Below are 17,579 nucleotides of genomic sequence, written 5' to 3'. Positions count from 1 at the left end.
CCTCCTCCTAATGTAACTTTAAGGCTGTTACAATGAAGGCTAATTAATACATCTTTAGACAGCTGGGCCTCGATCCAATATGCAGCGTCGCCCGCAAAAGCCGGTGATGCCAAATTTTGCGCTGGTTTGGTATCACATATACGGCGTAACCTAGAAGTTACGCTCGTATATTTCTGCTTTGGGCCGTATTTTTTTGGGCCATAGACAGGTATACCAAACCAGCGCAGTTTGGTATCCAATATACAGCGTAAGGACTTACGTGACGAAAATGGAGAAATTCTACTCCATTTTCACCTCGCCACAAATTGCAGGCGTAGTAAGCCTTGCGCTGTCTATTGGAGCCCCGTAACTCCCTAAACTAGCTGCTAAATAAAACCTAACACCTAACGCATGCGCAATGTCTATCTACCTGGCAACCGCGATCCCCCACCGCAATCCCTAATAAAGTATTTAACCCCTAAACCGCCTCTCCCGGACCCCGCCGCCACCTACATTAAATGTATAACCCCCTAATTTGAGCCTCTACATCGCCGCCACCTACATTACCTACCCCCTAATTTGAGCCCCTTACACTTCCGCCATCTACATTATCTACCCCCTAATGTGAGCCCCTTACACCGCCACCACCTACATTAACTACCCTCTAATGTGAGCTCCTACCCTGCCGCCAGCTATATTAAAATTATTAACCCCTAATCTAATCCCACTATACCGCCGCAACCTATATTAAATTATTAACCCCTAATCTAATCCCCCTATACCGCCACCACCTATATTAAATTATCTAACCCCTAAAATACTAAACTATCCCTACCACTAAACCTAAGTCTAACCCTACAAATAGCTCTGAAAAGGGCTTTTTGCGTGGCATTACCCCAAAGTAAACAGCTCTATTGCCAGCCCTTAAAAGGGCTTTTTGCGGGCCATTGCCCTAAAGTAATTAGCTCTTTTACCAGCCCTTAAAAGGGCTTTTTGTGGGGCTCTGTCACAAAGTAATCAGCTCTTTTGCATCTAATCTAAATCCCCCTACACCGGCCCTACCTATAATAAATGTATTACCCCCTAATCTAATCCCCCTACACCGCCGCCACCTATATTAAAAACATTAACCCCTAATCTAATCCCCCTACACCGCCGCCACCTATATTTACTATATTAACCCTAATTATATTAGGGTTAATATAGTTAATATAGTTATTATATTATATATATTAACTATATTAACCCTAATTATATTAGGTTTAATATAGTTAATATAGTTATTATATTATATATATATTAACTATATTAACCCTAATTATATTAGGGTTAATATAGTTAATATCATTATTATATTATATATATATTAAGTATAATAACCCTATCTAACTCTAACACCCTTAACTAAATTCTTACTAAAATAAATCTAATTAATATTAATATTATTAATTAAAATATTCCTATTTAAATCTAAATAATTACCTATAAAATAAACCCTAAGATAGCTACAATATAATTAATAATTACATTGTAGCTATTTTAGGGTTTATATTTATTTTACAGGTAACTAACGGCTAGATTTAGAGTTTTGTCGGTAACGACCCGCGTATCTAAAGCTGGCTTTTTTTCTCCCGCACCTTTTAAATACAGCTGGTATTTAGAGTTCACAGAAGGGCTGCGTTAGGCTCCAAAAAGAGAGCGTAGAGCATATTTACCGCCACTGCAACCCTCAATACCAGCGGTGCTTACGGACGCGGCCAGCTTCAAAAACGTGCTCATGCACGATTCCCCCATAGAAAACAATGGGGCATTTTGAGCTGCAAAAAAGCAGCGTTCAGCTCCTAACGCAGCCCCATTGTTTCCTATGGGGAAACAGTTTCTAAGTCTGCACCTAACACCCTAACATGTACGCCGAGTCTAAACACCCCTAACCTTACACTTATTAACCCCTAATCTGCCGACCCCGCTATCGCTGACACCTGAATATTTTTTTAACCCCTAATCTGCCGCTCCGTACACCGCCGCAACCTACGTTATCCCTATGAACCCCTAATCTGCTGCCCCTAACACCGCCGACCCCTATATTATATTTATTAAACCCCTAATCTGCCACCCCCAACGTCGCCTCCACCTACCTACACTTATTAACCCCTAATCTGCCGACCAGACCTCACCGCTATTATAATAAATGTATTAACCCCTAATCCGCCTCACTCTTGCCTCACTAACCCTATAATAAATAGTATTAACCCCTAATCTGCCCTCCCTAACATCACCGACACCTAACTTCAAGTATTAACCCCTAATCTGCCGACCGGACCTCACCACTACTCTAATAAATTTATTAACCCCTAAAGCTAAGTCTAACCTTAACACTAACACCCCCCTAAGTTAAATATAATTTAAATCTAACGAAATAAATTAACTCTTATTAAATAAATTATTCCTATTTAAAGCTAAATACTTACCTGTAAAATAAACCCTAATATAGCTACAATATAAATTATAATTATATTGTAGCTATTTTAGGATTAATATTTATTTTACAGGCAACTTTGTATTTATTTTAACCAGGTACAATAGCTATTAAATAGTTAATAGGTTTAATTGTAGATAATTGTAGGTATTTTATTTAATTAATTTATTGATAGTGCAGTGTTAGGTTTAATTGTAACTTAGGTTAGGATTTATTTTACAGGTAATTTTGTAATTATTTTAACTAGGTAGCTATTAAATAGTTATTAACTATTTAATAGCTATTGTACCTGGTTAAAATAATTACAAAGTTGCCTGTAAAATAAATATTAATCCTAAAATAGCTACAAAATAATTATAATTTATATTGTAGCTATATTAGGGTTTATTTTACAGGTAAGTATTTAGCTTTAAATAGGAATAATTTATTTAATAAGAGTTAATTTATTTTGTTAGATTTAAATTATATTTAATTTAGGGGGGTGTTAGGGTTAAGGTTAGACTTAGCTTTAGGGGTTAATACATTTATTAGAGTAGTGGTGAGGTCCGGTCGGCAGATTAGGGGTTAATACTTGAAGTTAGGTGTTGGCGATGTTAGGGAAGGCAGATTAGGGGTTAATACTATTTATTATAGGGTTATTGAGGCGGGAGTGAGGCGGATTAGAGGTTAATACATTTATTATAGTGGCGGTGAGGTCCGGTCGGCAGATTAGGGGTTAATAATTTTAGGTAGGTGGAGGTGACTTTGGGGACGGCAGATTAGGGGTTAATAAATATAATATAGGGGTCGGCGGTGTTAGGGGCAGCAGATTAGGGGTTCATAGGGATAACGTAGGTGGCGGCGGTGTGCGGTCGGTAGATTAGGGGTTAAAATTTTTAAATAGAGTGGCGGCGATGTGGGGGGACCTCAGTTTAGGGGTACATAGGTAGTTTATGGGTGTTAGTTTACTTTAGAGCACAGTAGGTAAGAGCTTTATAAACCGGCGTTAGCCCATAAAGCTCTTAACTCCTGACTTTTTTCTGAGGCTGGAGTTTTGTCGTTAGATTTCTAACGCTCACTTCAGCCACGACTCTAAATACCGGCGTTAGAAAGATCCCATTGAAAAGAAAGGATACGCAAATGGCGTAGGGGGATCTGCAGTATGGAAAAGTCACGGCTGCAAAGTGAGCATTAGACCCTTACCTACAAGACTCTGAATACCAGCGGTAGCCCAAAACCAGCGTTAGGAGCCTCTAACGCTGGTTTTGACGGCTAACGCCAAACTCTAAATCTAGCCGTTGGTATTTATTTTAACTAGGTACAATAGCTATTAAATAGTTATCTATTTAATAGCTACCTAGTTAAAATAATTACCAATTTACCTTTAAAATAAATCCTAACCTAAGTTACAAATACATGCCCCAAAGTAAACAGCTCTTTTGCCTGTAAAAAAAACACAATACCACCCCCCAACATTAAAACCCACCACCCACATACCCCTACTCTAAACCCACCCAAACCCCCCTTAAAAAACCTAACACTAAGCCCCAGAAGATATCCCTACCTTGAGTCGTCTTCACCCAGCCGGGCCGAACTCTTCCTCCAATCCGGGAGATGTCTTCATCCAAGCAGCAAAGAAGAAGTCTTCCATCCTGCGATGTCTTCATCCAAGCGGCAAAGAAGAAGTTCCTATTGGCTGTTCCGATCAGCCAATAGAATGCGAGCTGTTAGAGTTAGATAGGGGTGTTAGAGTTAGATGGGGTTATTATACTTAATATATATATACATATATATATATATATATATATATATAATATAATAACAATATTAACAAAATTAACCCTAATATAATTAGGGTTAATATAGTTAATATATATAATATAATAACTATATTAACTATATTAACCCTAATATAATTAGGTTTAATATAGTTAATATAGGTGGGGGCGGTGTAGGGGGATTAGATTAGGGGTTAATGTATTTAATATAGGTGGCGGCGGTGTAGGGGGATTAGATTAGGGGGTAATACATTTATTATAGGTGGCGGCGGTGTAGGGGGATTTAGATTAGATGCAAAAGAGCTGATTACTTTGTGACAAAGCCCCGCAAAAAGCCCCTTTAAGGGCTGGTAAAAGAGCTGATTACTTTAGGGCAATAGCCCACAAAAAGCCCTTTTAAGGGCTGGCAATAGAGCTGTTTACTTTGGGGTAATGCCACGCAAAAAGCCCTTTTCAGGGCTATTTGTAGGGTTAGACTTAGGTTTAGTGGTAGGGATAGTTTAGTATTTTAGGGGTTAATTAATTAAATATAGTAGGCGGCGGTATGGGGGATTAGATTGGGGTTAATTAATTTAATATAGGTAGCGGCGGTGTAGGGGGATTAAATTAGGGGTTAATAATTTAATATAGCTGGCGGCGGGGTAGCGGGATTAGATTAGGGGTTAATAATTTTAATATAGCTGGCGGTGGGGTAGGAGCTCACATTAGGGGGTAGGTAATATAGCTGGCGGCGGGGTAGGGGGATTAGATTAGGGGTTAATAATTTTAATATAGCTGGCGGCGGGGTAGGAGCTCACATTAGGGGGAAGTTAATGTAGGTGGCGGGGGGATCCGGGAGCAGCGGTTTAGGGGTTAATAACTTTATTAGGGGGTGGCGGGGTCCGGGAGTGGCGGTTTAGGGGTTAATAACTTTATTAGGTGGCGGCGGGGTCCGGGAGCGGTGGTTTAGGGGTTAATACATTTTTTATTATTAGGAGAGTGAGGGGGGATAGCGGATAGAGGGTTAGACGTGTCGGGCTATGTTTGGGAGGCGTGTTAGACAGTACGGGAGATTTAATAACTTAGTCAGGTTTTGTAGGCGCCGGCAGTTTCTAAAGTGCCGTAAGTCACTGGCGACTCCAGAAATTTGTACTTACGCAGATTTATGGACATTGCTGGTTTATCAGACTTACGGCACTTTAGCATCTGACGGTGCCGTATATGGGATAGCTCGAGTTACGAGCTGAAACTACGGACAGCGGGGTTCCCTCGCTTGCGCCGCAAACTACGATCTATATCGGATCGCGCCCCTGCTCCTTAAATTCTTCACCATCTCTAAGGTGGCATACTTTAAACATCCCAGACTCAATTGACAATTCCTGTGCACTAGGAATTAGTTGTGCAAGAACAGGGGGCTTGCTGCACAAGTGACTGCTTATACAGTGTTAAATTCTGGCAAAGGATGCTGCCTCGCTCCACTTCAAAATGAACAAAGAAGTTCCAAGCCAGGGAACCTTGTCCATCCAAGTATAATAAATGGGGCCCTATGTGTTTAACCCCTGCAGGTGAGTCAGCTCCAGACCATTAGTGCCCTACTGCAACAGATCTGAACAGAGTTGCTGACCCAATTAAGGGAAGGCAAATGTGCAATGCTGCTAATTATTGGCTTTGTTCAGCCCAGATTCAGCATCATATTTCCAAGCCAGAGCTGAGTTTTACTGTGTTTAATTCCTCTGAGAAGGGTTAAAAACATATTTCTATTCAAGCAATAGTGCAATAATAAAATGTTCCAGTACATAACTTAGAACAATTTAATATTGCTTCTTTATGTCACTTCATTTATACATAACCTTGATTTAATATACGTTGAAAAAATACATTTACACATATAAATCAAACGTCTGGTAACACTACAGGATTGAGACTAATCTCTTATTAGGTAGCTGTAGTAATTTTCACCTTTCTCTTTTGGTTTATATTTGCTTTTTGACAACATATTGTTTAAATGGGATTACATTTCAGATACAAGGCTATTATGTGATTAGCTCTTTCATCTTTAATCCTTTTAATAAGAGAATTAACTTTTACGTAAGAATGTGATTTCTACTTATAATATTTAATTATATAATCTAATAACAGTAACATCTTGTGTGAACTAAATGTCCACCCTTTTTTAATCACTGACTTGTTTTAAGAACACATTTCAACCTTTGCAATCTAAAGGTAATATATATATAAACAGTATATACTATCTCAATGTATGCATAATAACTGTACATACACACGTAAAAAGGAATTGAATTGATCAAACCTAGTTTCAACATAAAATCAATAGATAGATATTGAGATATTGGACTTGTAAGGAATTAAAATAAACAGCTGTAGCAGAGTACAACACAACAGGTTTCTTATTAGTAGTGTGTATTTATTATTTATGTGTTTATTTATTTAAATATATATTTATTGGGAAATTACTCTATTATAAATAGTGAAAGTAAACAAAATATTAAAAACATTTATGGGAAGGAGAAATGAGAAAAAATCACAACAATTGTGCATATAAGGCAGAAATAACCATATTGTTTAACTGGGTAGCTGATAAATGCATCAAGGGGTGGATGGGCAGTTAAAAGTTATTACTGATAGATATGTATAGCTGTATAAAAGCATAACTGTAACTCTGAAAATGTACTTACTATTTGGACGGTTAGACTAAGATACATTTCACATAGGTATGCTACAGGTATGAAGGTATGAAGTTACAACTTTGGGAACATTTTTAATATATATGATAAGAAATATATTTCAGAGAGGCTGAAGCTTTATAGCATTTCAGGGCTGTGACTAAAGCCTACTGGAGCAAAAGATAACACAGCTAACCATCTATATAAGCCCCTCCTCTGAGCACTTAGCACTCAATATTTAAGTACCTTTTAACACCTCTGTGTCTTTGATGTCTTTGTATGCACTTATAGCTATAGGGTTTATATGGGGCACTGTGAGGCTGTGGGTCTGATAGAAACAGCACTTTAAATCACATTGAAGTTACAACTATAAATTAGATTTTTATCTCCGGACTTGTCAGTATCACATACCTATATGACTAGGTATTTTTGAATAACCGTTGTTGATGTTACAATATTGCAAAAGGAATATTTAAGGAGTGATACGGTTTACTGTAGACATGAATCCATTATAGCTTCATTTATGTGTTTGGGCAACAGTGATTTAATGAACAAATACATATATTATTTATATATTTTTTGTTGATAAAATACTACAGTCAAATTCTGGTTTTGTTGCCCACCACTGTTATCCAATTTTGTGGGAAAAAAAATACTTATTTGTAATTATATTTGGACATACTCAAAGATTTCAAGGGCAAAATTACCCCTTTTTCCTTGAAATTTACAAATGACTTGTACTCTTAAAGGGACAGTATACTATAAAATAGTTTTTCCCTTACTGTGGTTCCAAATTACTTTTTTTTACCAGCTGCAGAATATAAAATATATGAGATTTGTTTTTAAGGCTTAATTGTGTATATGAATTAGCTGATTTTGTGTTTTGAAGCAACAACCTAATAATATGGGTTGAGCTTGTAGGTATAATCAGATCTCATTACTTTATCACATTGTGTACATATGCCTGCTTATTTCTCTAATATCGATCCATAAACCAATCACCAATACTTGGAGAGAACAATGGAAAATTAACATTGTATTACCTTATCTCTTCTATACCCCACTGGGAGTGTAATTTCTTCTACTGGTTGTGTTAAAACAGCTTGGCCTTGAGGCCAAAAACTTACAGGACAGGTGGGGATACCACAGGCTAAATAAACTATTTCAAATGCCAATATAAGGGTAATGGAAATACTTGTAAACAATTATAATACACACCAGCAGGTAAAGTGGATTATTGGGAACAAATTAAAGGGGAGAATTTTTTTGTTCCCTTTAAGTGATTAGCTGCAGCAATAACCTAATGAGAGTTTAATATGGTAGAATAGCTCCAGATAATGAGTTTGTATTAAGCAAAAGTACATTTTCATATTGGCAATGTGATCCACAATCTCCTTCAAAAACATTGTTGTACAATATATTCAGATTTGGATGATTCTATACTATTTACAGTATACAAAATAACTTGTGAGGGAGACAGAAAGAATATACTAGTCCAAACAAAACAACTATAATATATCAGTTTTGTAACCATGGCTCTCTTTAAAATGTCTATTTTAACATCCTCTGAATTCTCTAGAAATATCTCCAGGGCTCTAAATATTTTAGTAACTTTCATTCATAGAATCACTCTTAAGCTTAAAAGACATAAGCCTTGGTGGCACAAGAACATTTATAACAACTCCTGAGATAACTTTTCAAGGAAGCAAAGCTACAAAGCCAACACATTGCAAAACTGCCTCTAACTGAATTTGAAATACTTCAATGTAAATTTTAAATTCACTTTTAATTACATTTGTATTCTCTTCTTTAGCCATTTATCTGACCATAGGAACAATATTGTATTTTTATCCTTTTTAAACAATACTGTTAATTGTGTTTACATTTCTCACCAGTAGGGAATTCAATCAAAGCAACTCATTATGCTTTTCATTGGCAGTTCCAAAAGGAAACAGCAATAGTTACTGAAAAGACAGCTGACTGATGGTTTCTTTTGGACATGTGATTAAGGGATTATGGATCATACATTCCTGTTAGTATTAACAAGACTCAAGGCAATGTGTGATTACCAGTCATGGGTTTATTTTGCAGACAAGGAAGAATAGTAAAATTAATATTAAAAAAAGAAGAAGACGAATGGAACCTATAAAGTAATTATCTGGCTTTTTAAATGTTCTGTATTTCATGAGGACAGATTTTATTATTATCTGTTATTTGTAGAGCGCCAACAGATTCCGCAACGCTAATTTTATTATTATAAAATTGTATTTGTTTATTTATGATTTATAATCAGTGCAGTCCGGAAGTGGAAATACTGATTTAGCAGATCAGTCAGATCACTTCAAAATAAAGATGCATTAGAAAGGAAGTTTATAATATTCAATACTAACTGTAAATAAGAAATAATAAAAACGAAATATTTCAAGATATAATTAAAGTATTATAACAGAAGCAAAGAACAATTATAAATTAAAGTATAAGAGTTTGGTTTTCCAGGATTGGAAATCAGAGCTATGTGTTGTACATTCTACCTAAGTTGTATAAATGTTTCAATTTAAGTATTATAATGTATTACAGGCAATGAACAATTATAAATTAAAATAATATAGTTTGGTGTTCCAAGATTGGAAATCAGAGCTATGCAAGATACTTTGTGCTTAAAGGGTCAGTCAACACCAGAATGTGTGTTGTTTAAAGAGATAGATAATCCCTTTATTACCCATTCCCCAGTTTTGCATAACCAACACAGTTATAATAATACACATTTTACCTCTGTAATAACCTTGTATCTAAGCTTCTGCTGACTGCCCCCTTATTTCAGTTCTTTTGACAGACTTGCATTTTAGCCAATCAGTGCTCACTCCTAGGTCACTTCACATGCATGAGCTCAATGTTATCTATATGAAACACATGAACTAATGCCCTTTAGTGGTCAAAATGCATTCAGATTAGAGGCAGTCTTCAAGGTCTAAGAAATTGGCATATAAACCTCCTAGGTTTAGCTTTCAACTAAAAATACCAAGAACACAAAGTAAAATTGGTGCTAAAAGTAAATTGGGAAATTGTATAATGGGACTGCTTAAAGGGTCAGTCAACACCAGAATTTGTGTTGTTTAAAGAGAAAGATAATCCCTTTATTACCCATTCCCCAGTTTTGCATAACCAACACAGTTATAATAATACACATTTTACCTTTGTAATTATCTTGTATCTAAGCTTCTGCTGACTGCCCCCTTATTTCAGTTCTTTTGACAGACATGCAGTTTAGCCAATCAGTGCTCAGTCCTATGTCACTTTACTTGCATGAGCTCAATGTTATCTATATGAAACATGTGAACTAATGCCCTCTAGTGGTCAAAATGTATTCAGATTAGAGGCAGTCTTCAAGGTCTAAGAAATTAGCATATGAACCTTCTAGTTTTATCTTTCAACTAAGAATACCAAGAGAACAAAGCAAAATTGGTGCTAAAAGTAAATTGGGAAGTTGTTTAAAATTGCATGCCCTATTTAAAACATGAAAGTTTTTTTTGGACTTGACTGTCCCTTTAAAATTACTTGCCTTATTTAAATCATGAAAGTTTTTTTTGGACTTGACTGTCCCTTTAAGTTGTAAAAATGTGGTTTCAACTGGTGTTATGAAAAAAAGTCACAATATATAGCACTTTTTCAAGCAACCATTTTTGTTATAAAATTGCATAATATTAGTCTAAGTTATTAACTATTCTACCTAATTACCCAAATTAGCAGCATATAAATAAGTTAATATGGCACATCTGTCCTTAGGCATATATATTTACTTATTTTAAGATTGTGATTGCGCATTCTCAATATTTATATTTACATTATATTGAAAATGTGCATCACAATATTTAACACTCCTGCTCACACTTTAACTTCACTAGACAAAGGCTTTGTGCACGCACCAGGTTGCACTCGTACTGCGAGTTGAAGGTAACAAGTTTGTACACAAGCGCAACATGTGCAAAAAAAAAATATTGCAACTACGGTTATTTCTTTTCTAATAGACTTCAAAGGAGCCTGAAAAGTTTGAAAAAAATATTCAAGCGCACTAAACCCAACATGAAATATTAATATTTTACATTCCAATCTCCTTCACATAGAAGAAAATGTTCTATTTATTCTTAAATACATATTTCTATAAATATCTGTAAATACCTATACCTATATATCTATTCTTAAAGATATATAGCAATAGATATGTATTTTACATGAACAGTATCAGATATATATAGAAATATATATTTAACAATAAAAAGTACATTATTTTCTATGCGAATAACATACAAATGGAAAATATGCGTTTTGCGCATCATGTTTCGCGATTAAGATTTCAATACGGTTGGGTTAACGCACTTGAAATCTTAGTAATCTTAAGGCCGTTATTGAGGCATTACAAATTAAATATTTAAAAAATAATAAAAAATATTAAACATTCTGTAAAATATACAAAATAATCCAAAGAATATATCTATAAATTTTACAGTACAAATGACAGCACTCTCAGGTCTTTTTTCAAAATGAGATCAACAAAATTCTCTTTTTTAATGGAACGTTTTCGAGGAGCTTGTCCCCATCATCAGCATGACATTCAAGTGTAACAAAACATATATTTATACAAACAAACCAATTAATCAAATCTTAACAACCTGTGTCTCCCTTGGTGTCCCAGAAAACCGCCAACCACTCGTGTTTGGAACGCACTATGCGTTCCAGTGCTTTGTAACCGGAAATACCTCGTGTCATGTGACTTCCGGTATCTAGTGCTACCCTTATCGCCCGCCTGTGGTTAGCCATTCTTTCACGTAGTGTCCCACTGGTCTTACCAATATAGAATTTGGCACATGGGCACTAGAGTAGGTAGATTACATGTGTTGTATTGCACGACAGAGAGTGTTTGATGTGATACACCTTGTTAGTATGCACTACTGGGTAACCATGGTAACCGAGACAAACACAAAGGGCACAGTCAACACAAGCTATTGCAAATACACACATAAATGTTAATACCCACACAATAACACGGACACATCATATAGACTACACAGAGAAAGTGGAATGCAAAAATATAAAGTTTGCACAAATCAACACACTAATGTGAGAGTGATTAGACTACGCTGCAGAGGTGAGAAGCCAGTGTATCACAAGATCACAAGTAAAATAAGGCAATATAATGTCTATGTGAGTCCAATAGGCATATAGTAAGCAAAAGTATTTAAGAATATGAGTTTGAAATATGTAAATGTTGCACGGATAAGGTATATTGTGAATATACGAAACCGGAAGTCACATGACACGAGGTATTTCCGGTTACAAAGCACTGGAACGCATAGTGCGTTCCAAACACGAGTGGTTGGCGGTTTTCTGGGACACCAAGGGAGACACAGGTTGTTAAGATTTGATTAATTGGTTTGTTTGTATAAATATATGTTTTGTTACACTTGAATGTCATGCTGATGATGGGGACAAGCTCCTCGAAAACGTTCCATTAAAAAAGAGAATTTTGTTGATCTCATTTTGAAAAAAGACCTGAGAGTGCTGTCATTTGTACAGGAAATATTTAAGGCATCATAGCACCCAGGCAGACGACCTCTGGAGGGTATAACCTGTGTGGTATGGACGGTATTATACATTTTACAGAATATTTCATAATTTTAAATAATTTTATTTATTTTTTTAATATTTTATATGCAATATTTCAATAACACGCCTTAAAGGGTAAAAAAAAATAAAAAAATATTTTAAGCAACTTTCTAATTTACTCCTATTATAATTTTTTTCTTCCTTCTCTTGCTATCTTTATTTAAAAAAGCTGGAATGTAAAGGCCCATTTTTGGTTCAGCTCCTGGGTAGCACTTGCTGATTGATGGCTAAATGTAGCCACCAATTAGCAAACACTACCCAGGTGTTGAACAAAAAATGGTCTGGCTCCTAAACGTACATTCCTGCTTTTTCAAATAAAGATAGCAAGAGAACTAAGACAAATTGATAATAGGAGTAAATTAGAAAGTTGCTTAAAATTGCATGCTCTATCTGAATCATGGAGAAAAAAAGGGTTTTGTGCCCCTGTAAGATTGTGTGCTAACCGGACTATGTTAAAATCTAAATCATGTAATGCAAAAACGCATATTTTCCATTTGTATGTTCTTCACATTGAAAATAATGTACTTTTTATTATATATACTGTATATATATATATATATATATATATATATATATATATATATATATATATCCAAAGAAGGATAAGCACAGTCTTACAAAAATTCATGCAGCTGCCAGGGTGCACTTTAACCAATATTCACAGTTCCATCAAAAAAAGCACTCACTGGTCTTCATAAGAAATAACTTATTTTAGGTCATCATAAAACAGACATAACGTTTTGGTGTCTTGCAACACCTTTGTCAAACGTCATGTAGAAAGAAACAAGCCTCCCAAAAAACGGAATTAAAAAAAAGCACACATATCACTATGATTTTACCTGTCTTACATGCACACAAACTGATATCCGTTAGCGCTACCTTGCTGTGGCGTCATGACGTCATCATGCTACGTATCTGCGTGATACATCACAGCCAATCACGTTACCCCTTGTAACCATGGTAACAGATACACAAACGTCTGTTACCATTCGTGTGACATTTCAAAAAGGAACATTTTAGGGATGGCGCAATGACACAAGTAAAATAAGGCAATATAATGTCTATGTGAGTCCAATAGGCATATAGTAAGCAAAAGTATTTAAGAATATGAGTTTGAAATATGTAAATGTTGCACGGATAAGGTATATTGTGAATATACGAAACCGGAAGTCACATGACATGAGGTATTTCCGGTTACAAAGCACTGGAACGCATAGTGCGTTCCAAACACGAGTGGTTGGCGGTTTTCTGGGACACCAAGGGAGACACAGGTTGTTAAGATTTGATTAATTGGTTTGTTTGTATAAATATATGTTTTGTTACACTTGAATGTCATGCTGATGATGGGGACAAGCTCCTCGAAAACGTTCCATTAAAAAAGAGAATTTTGTTGATCTCATTTTGAAAAAAGACCTGAGAGTGCTGTCATTTGTACAGGAAATATTTAAGGCATCATAGCACCCAGGCAGACGACCTCTGGAGGGTATAACCTGTGTGGTATGGACGGTATTATAAATTTTACAGAATATTTCATAATTTTAAATCATTTTATTTATTTTTTTAATATTTTATATGCAATATTTCAATAACACGCCTTAAAGGGTAAAAAAAAATAAAAAAATATTTTAAGCAACTTTCTAATTTACTCCTATTATAATTTTTTTCTTCCTTCTCTTGCTATCTTTATTTAAAAAAGCTGGAATGTAAAGGCCCATTTTTGGTTCAGCTCCTGGGTAGCACTTGCTGATTGATGGCTAAATGTAGCCACCAATTAGCAAACACTACCCAGGTGTTGAACCAAAAATGGTCTGGCTCCTAAACGTACATTCCTGCTTTTTCAAATAAAGATAGCAAGAGAACTAAGACAAATTGATAATAGGAGTAAATTAGAAAGTTGCTTAAAATTGCATGCTCTATCTGAATCATGGAGAAAAAAAGGGTTTTGTGCCCCTGTAAGATTGTGTGCTAACCGGACTATGTTAAAATCTAAATCATGTAATGCAAAAACGCATATTTTCCATTTGTATGTTCTTCACATTGAAAATAATGTACTTTTTATTATATATACTGTATATATATATATATATATATATATATATATATATATATATATATATATATATATATATCCAAAGAAGGATAAGCACAGTCTTACAAAAATTCATGCAGCTGCCAGGGTGCACTTTAACCAATATTCACAGTTCCATCAAAAAAAGCACTCACTGGTCTTCATAAGAAATAACTTATTTTAGGTCATCATAAAAAAGACATAACGTTTTGGTGTCTTGCAACACCTTTGTCAAACGTCATGTAGAAAGAAACAAGCCTCCCAAAAAACGGAATTAAAAAAAAGCACACATATCACTATGATTTTACCTGTCTTACATGCACACAAACTGATATCCGTTAGCGCTACCTTGCTGTGGCGTCATGACGTCATCATGCTACGTATCTGCGTGATACATCACAGCCAATCACGTTACCCCTTGTAACCATGGTAACAGATACACAAACGTCTGTTACCATTCGTGTGACATTTCAAAAAGGAACATTTTAGGGATGGCGCAATGACAACCCTAATAAAATTTAAAAAACCATCAGCTTTTGAGCCTGTGAATACACATCCATCTATTACAAATTTCACTAGAATGCTATGTGATGAGGTAAAAGACACATCACCTTACCCAACTTACCCTAATTTGAGTCAACAAGAGAGATTGGCCATTATGGATTTAAGCAATGACAACAGCATAATCATCCGCCCAGCGGATAAGGGGGGTCCATTGTCCTACAGGACTATGTGGACTATAGAACCGAGGCCCTAAGGCAATTGTCTGATGTCACAATATACATGAAATTAAAGGGTAATCCTAGTATAACTTTTAAGAGAAGTATAGATGACTGTTTGAACAGAGGATATGAGTCTGGCCTTCTATCTGAACAAGAACTTGAGTTTCTAATTACTGAATATCCAAAGACCCCAATACTATATCTTCTACCGAAGGTGCATAAGACCCTTCAAAACCCCCCTGGCAGACCGATTGTGTCTGCCAGAGACTCCTTATTGTTTAGTCTTGCTATTTATATAGACTTTTACCTCCAACCAGTAGTTAAGGGCACTCCTGCATATTTGCAGGACTCTCCGAGTTTGCTAAATATACTAAAATATTATGACACACTACATACCAGCAACATCCTGGTCACCATGGACGTGGACAGTTTATACACCTCCATCCCTCATGGAGGGGGGGGGGGTTGCAGCTGTCAAGTCCATGGTGACCAGGAATCCTCTCTATGAAGGATCACCCATTGAATATCTATGTGAATTACTTACACTGTGCCTAGAAAATATATATTTTAGATTTGAGAAAGATTATTACCTACAGATTTCGGGAACAGCCATGGGTTCAAACATGGCACTCACATATGACAATCTGTACATGGCATGGTATGAACAAATTCCCATGAAACCATTCACTCACCCCCACATCAGATATTATGTATGGTACATCGATGATGTGTTCCTGGTGGGGGGGGGGGGCAGTAGAGATGATTTGGAGCAGTGGGTGTCATGTTTGAACTCCATGGAATGTCCAATATGGTTTAAACTGGAATGTAGTGAGGTTGTGATACACTTTTTAGATCTAAATATATATAAGGGCGAGGCCTGTGATGGATGCTCCTTTGGCACATCATTGTACACGAAGCCAACGGACCATAGTTCTTTATTGGAAGCCAGGAGCTTCCATCCCAGGCACCAAAAGACAGGGATTGTCATCTCTCAACTGACGTGAGTCATCCGTAACATAGTGAGGTACCCACTATGATGGAGCAGCTCACGGAAATGGAGAGGAAACTAGTGGCGAGAGGATATGATGATGTGATGGTCCGCACTATCAAGGAAAGGCTACTTGAGGATCCTACGGGAGGTAAACAGATGAAATCCAACATGGATACTGAGCAACTAAATTTTGTGACAACCTATACCCCGACAAGTGGTGTGCTGAGGAGACCTGCACAGCAGCATTGGTCACTCCTAGAAATGGATCCATCACTTCCTTTTTATAGGATGAAGCTACTGCAGGGCAGAGAACTTGAGGGATATATTGGTAAAAACAGATCCAATCAATTGTTACCAGAAGGATACCTGGCTGAAGACATCGAAAAATGGATGCTTCACATGTGGAAGTTGCATTACATGCAATAGCATGATGAGAGGCCAGACGTTCCAGGATCCTCACACCAACAAAAGGTATACCTTTCGACACAGATTAACATGCATGAGCACGTATGTTATATATATGCTAGTCTGTCCATGCTCTCTGGTTTATGTCGGTAAGACGGTGACGAGCTTCAGGGACAGGATGGCCGACCACCGTTGTGCAATCCAGGAAGCACTCAAGAAAGGGGACATCCAGTGGCAGGCCACTTTTCCAGTTGCAATCATGGTTTATCTAGCCTGAGATCGATGCTGATCGATCATGTACCCCCACTAACAAGGGGTGGCAATAGGGCCTAAAAGTTGCTACAAGCTAAAACTAAGTAGATTCACACATTGGACATCCTGATACCAAGGGGACTAAATATTTTCCTTGATTTCAGACCATTTTATACCAAATAGTCATGATCGGGACTGATACGCCATAGTTTAGAAGAATATTACCCAAAGTGGATCCATATGGATGGTTGTCCTAGTGGGTACTCATGGGTTTCTACACACACTACAAGTGGCATCAAGGGAGTAGTAATATATGGTGTAATCATGTAGGATATCATGCTTTGTTTGGTCTTTTGTTTTTTGTTTTTCTCCTTTCTCTTTTTTTCTTTCTATTTTCTGGTGGGGATTATGTACAAATACAAATATTTTTTAAAAATGTGTACATATTGGAATTGTTTTTAGATTTATAGAGTTTTTAGATAAAATATGCAACACATGCTGATCTGTATTATTTTGTTAGCCAATTGTGACCAGCACCTTATATAACATGATGGCTATGGGGATAGTTGGGCTTAGTATATGATGTCTACTGACATCCTGTGCCC

Source organism: Bombina bombina, chromosome 2 (genome assembly GCF_027579735.1).
Source record: "Bombina bombina isolate aBomBom1 chromosome 2, aBomBom1.pri, whole genome shotgun sequence".
In the NCBI taxonomy this organism is placed as follows: domain Eukaryota; kingdom Metazoa; phylum Chordata; class Amphibia; order Anura; family Bombinatoridae; genus Bombina; species Bombina bombina.
The sequence above is the reverse complement of the archived record's forward strand: the minus strand, read 5'-3'. Positions refer to the sequence as shown.